Genomic DNA, 4,964 nt, shown 5'->3' on the forward strand with positions numbered 1-4,964 from the left:
TGCAGAAAAGGACAATTTTCTTGCCATTTTCCAGTTGGTCTAATAAAAGGTATCATTTTGGAACCAAGAGTTCTAGTTTTTTGTATGTCTTTTTGTCTCAGACCAACACGGCTACCAAGTACACCCCTGAAACATTATAGTCTCTAAATTTTTTTATGAATTTGAGTCTGAGTTGCTGGAGCTCATGTAAAGCAGTGATTGTATCTGGGTTTTCCAAGTCAAGATTAGTATCCTAACCGTTAAACCATCATCCCCTGCCCAGACCAGACAGTTCCATGAGCTGACAATCACAGGTGACCTGCTATGACTATTTATTCTCATCCCTTCTTGAGACAACTGCAGCCCCTGGACCTTCTCTATTGCAGGATGACAGACTACACAACACAGTGCTTATTGAAATGGAGGATGGTATTGGTACAATGCTTTATGTTTTCCCTGTTATTTGGTATTTATTTTTTTATTTGGTGTTTGTGGCCTAGTAGAGCACACCATTATGAGTAATAATGATGTGAGTACTAACATGGCAGTACCATGAAAAATGGATGCTACCTTAAAAGAGAAGATGAAATGCCCAATTTGATAAGCTGTCAAGAACCTTCTGAGAGGTGGTGATGGCTTCTGAATCTCATGAACTACTGTGAAATTTGAGGGTCTTTGGCAAGATGTACTTACCACAATACAGGACTGGGATACAAGATGTAAATGTTACTCTCCCACCTTCAGAGAGAAAAAGATAATTTTTTACCTCTGGCATGATACTTCATATCCAGGTTTAGGTCAAAATTAGTGTATAAATTAGATTTCAAAATGATACCAGTGTGAAACTTGGCAACCAATGTACCCTAATTCTTAGGTCTGTTTTAGGGTGACCATATTTTCTGATTGTCAAAAGGGGGCACACTGCTCCTCCTCTGTTCTCCAGCATGCTCAGCTGTCTCTTAAGCTGCAGTCTTAGAGCAGCATGTGGGGTTGCAAGACACCAGAGTTTGTGTGTGTGCGTGTGTGTGCACATGCATTCATGTGTGTTAAAATCGAATTTTAAACATGTCCTGGGTGTTCCATGGAAAATAGGACAAAAATAGGAAAAAAGTGTTTATTTGACTAAACTGACAGGATGCCCAGGACTGGTTTTTAAAATGGGACTATCCCAGCAAAAACAGGACGTATGGTCACCCTAGTCTGTTTAGAGTGCTGTGCAATCAATTTTAATATACAAATTATGGACCAGATTCTAGTCTCACATGTATGGTCTGTAGGTTTCCCAGCATAGAATATGTGGAACTCCTAGCTATTTTTTCGTGGTGTATGTGAAAGGCTATGAAGCTGACAACAGACCTGTTCTGTTTAATTAGCCAAATAGCACCATGCATGTTTAAAAAGCATTCATGTTTGTTTAACCAATTGCCCAACTGGGCACACAAGAAAAACTTTGTTTAAAAAAAAAAAGCCTAAATATGCAATTGCCTGAGAGAACATAAAGAGAAATGTTGGTCTCTTGTGCAAATATATTTAAAAAAAAAAATCTGTCTAAATGATTTGGAAACTGAAGCTTGTTCTGATCTCTCGGGTAAATACAATGCTTTTTAGAACTAAACATGAAAGATATTCTAAAAAATATATTTTGAAGAATAAGCTTGAATGTACTTAACAAGAGTTGGCAAGAACCAGTAAGGCCCATACAGTCTCCTTTATTGATCAAAATGCTTTGCCTGTAGTTGAACTTCTTTTGCTCAGTGTGTTATGATTGCACTTGCCTTGGAATGGGATATACAAGCACTTGAATAAGTGTCTACAAACATGTTTGTTTAGTAGACTCTCAAAGTGCTTTTTTCCATGCGCTACTGGAACACTTCTTTGTAACTTCCCCTAGTACCAGTCCTCAGAAGACCACCAAACTACCCTCTACACAACCTATAGCAACTGGCTGTGAAGGCATGTGCAGGAAGAAGAAAATGAGGAGAAAGTCACACTGGTGGCCATGGAAAAATGGATGAATACAGAAATCTGCATGCTACCATATTCAGCCAACCCAATTGTCATTGCTCACACTTCCTCACAGTCTTACTGTGTAAGATTTTAAAATCTCTGCAAGAAAGATGAATTGATTTCTACTTCCTTGTATTTGATTTTTTTCATATTTTCCAATACAGCTATGCTCATTAATCTGACACATTGTCTAGGGAAACAATTTTCTATTTTAAACCTACTTATTCCTTTAATTTTTTCCTTGTTTCAGAATGGATGGACCAAGCTTAACCAGAGCATCAGTTCCTACTTAGAGAGCTGTCTATAGTCTCTTGGTAAGTTCAGCCTGCCTTTGTTTTGAAACATCCAACTTTTTAAGCTTTGATTCAACATTTAATTGGCTCATGTTGCTCTCTCTTAGGAAATGGACACAAAAAGTTTTTATTAGTGTAACTATTTAGGGAATTATGTACAACTTGAAATTCTGTTAACTGTTGGGGACTTTCTTTGTTTATGCGCATTAGGCTGCAAACTCCGTTTTGTTGCCTTTTTTTTTGCTTGACCTTGGATGATCCAAACACCCACTAAGAAGAACTGATGGATCTTGCTAACTGCTTTTTCATCATGGACCCTAGGAAGGAAAAATATTAGGAAGATGATTAGCTCTTCTGCCTTAATAATTCGCCTTAGAGAAATAAAAATTGTGTGAGGAGGCTGAAGTCAGGAGGTGACATTCCTTCTCCAAGGGAAGAAAGGAGTCAAGTGGTAGAAAACATCACTAGAACTTTTCCTTTTTCCCCACTGACAGAGTGAATTGGCACACTTCTTCAGTCTGTATTGCCATTCACATAAGAGAAAATGCAGAACTTGAGTGCACGTTGTGTAAAGACAAAGGGGAATTATGATACTGTACACATATACCTAAACACACTTGCATACACACAACATGCACATTTGTAGACTCCTGGCTCTATCTACAGGCTAAGGAACACATCACATGCTGCAGTATTGCCTCAGTACAGTCTGCCCAAGTTCTTGTCTGGATGGATTGCTGATTTTGCTACGTCCTGCTCATATGTAAATTATTGCTAGAAGTGAACATTCAAATGATTTCACTACTTATTTTTTTGCCTGAAGGATTAGTGATAAGGGCCATATTATTGGCAGTATGGTGTCACTGACCGCTGCACATTGATCAGACACTGCAGGTATTTATGGTGATCATGCTGAGAATACTGTTTCCTAGGAGTCATTCTTGTTACAGCTTCTGGAGTTGCTTGTGGAGAAAGCATCTCTGTCATCTTCTTCCTTTAAACTGTGGGGACTCCATATGACCTCTGAAGACATGGAAATTGATGTATTACTTGTCACAGAGTGTCCATTTTCTTATGTAGTAACTGAAATACCTTTGACATGTATCATTGTATAGAATGAAGGTTGAAGGGTATAACCAATTTCCTTTTCTTCCTTTGATGGACTTATATAGTTTTCAACGTTGGTATGAAATGGTGAGGCTAAGCATTTCCTTTACTTTAAGATACCAAACTCTGCACCATGATCCAAAGGTGCAAAATTTTGTAAGTTTGACGTGCAATGCACATTCAAGAATACAGAAATTTGACTTGATGTCAAAGGTCTGTCTTTTATTCTTGAAGTATGGATAGCTTAGTAAAGAGTATTTTAAAAAGCTTTCAGCTTCTGCATTTGTTGAACCCCATAAGGACTGATTTTTCTTTTTCAGAAGACCAGATTCTGCAAATCTAAGGGCCAAATCCTCAAATTTGGGAAAAAAGCCAGGGCCTGGAAACAAGATGGTAATTTATATAAAAATAGGTTAAAATAATCTATACTTGCAAGGGGTTGTTTCAATGACATTGTACAACATAGCCAAAAGTATTTTATGCCAGTGCTTGCAAGGGGCCTTATTGACTATGGAATGAAGGAAGATGGTAAAATCTGGCGATGACCAGAAAGGAAAGGAATGAAAGTGAAGACAAGCCAAGGCATGTGGGATTGTACTGCAAGAAAAGCACTGAAATTCATGCATAGAATCCAGTCTGACTTAATGCTGAAAATGTCATTAATTCACAGTGGTTTTCACGTGCAAGATGCTCTGTGTTGTTTGAAGCTGGTCTGATTCCTTTGGAAGACATAGAGATCCTTATTGATAGCTGGGGAAGGACAATAAGAAACTGTAAGGACCTATGCACTCAGTTTTGTGTCCCTTTTACACCATCCAGCTACAACAGGCCTGCTCTATGCTTCTGTAGTTTCTGTTGCTTCCTACTGAGCTATTCCTGTGTCTTCTGTGAACATTCATGGCCACCATCCCTTGCCTTCCAAAAAGAAGGAAAAACCTGCAAACACCCCTCTTCTAAGAGCATAATCCTTGATATTTTGGCCACTTCGAAGGGGATAATTTTCTGAGTAAAGTTGTCCCCTATGTCGATCTGTCCATGGGGAATATATGGCCCAGTTTATGAGACATAGTGTCACTGCCTATTTAACTTTATCAACCATAACTGAGAACACCTGTTTTCTCTGAGGTATATTTTTTTCTAATGTACATCTTAGTCACTCTCATTATTTGCTGCTTATTTTTTAAATTTCAAATTTAATCACTGCCTAAACCAACAAAGTATCTTTCCTCCAAGAAAAGAATTAAAAATATGTTTCATTATCCTGTTTTTTTAAATTATTGTATCATGTTTTTGACAGCTAAATAAATGGATTTTATTAAACAGAGGATTATGGGCTCAGATTATTTAGTATTCCTTTTTTATTATCTAGTAGCCTCTTCTGGGAGCTGAGAGTTTCTTTTCTTCATTTCCAACATTGATTCTTGTATTAGACGGTTACATTGAATAATTAATATACTTCCAGTGATTGATGATTTGCATGGCCTGAATATTAGGTTATCAATCACGACCCACTTGTTCTAATGTAATCATATTGAAAACGTGTCAAAAGCTGTTTACCCAACAATGACAACAGGAGCT

The 4,964-nt window shown here is 37.7% G+C and overlaps 1 long non-coding RNA gene across 1 annotated transcript in view; it reads left to right on the forward strand.

Moving 5' to 3' along the window:
- Positions 1 to 4,711, forward strand: part of LOC109303358 — an 82,220-nt gene extending 77,509 nt beyond the window's left edge. The window contains exons 2-4 of the long non-coding RNA XR_002099071.1: positions 1,871 to 2,068; positions 2,237 to 2,300; positions 3,707 to 4,711. This is a non-coding gene — a long non-coding RNA (uncharacterized LOC109303358). The remainder of the gene's footprint in view (positions 1 to 1,870; positions 2,069 to 2,236; positions 2,301 to 3,706) is intronic.
- The last annotated feature ends 253 nt before the right edge of the window (positions 4,712 to 4,964 follow it).

The sequence above is a fragment of the Gavialis gangeticus genome, unplaced genomic scaffold (assembly GCF_001723915.1).
Source record: "Gavialis gangeticus isolate Ggan-Ray unplaced genomic scaffold, GavGan_comp1, whole genome shotgun sequence".
In the NCBI taxonomy this organism is placed as follows: Eukaryota; Metazoa; Chordata; order Crocodylia; family Gavialidae; genus Gavialis; species Gavialis gangeticus.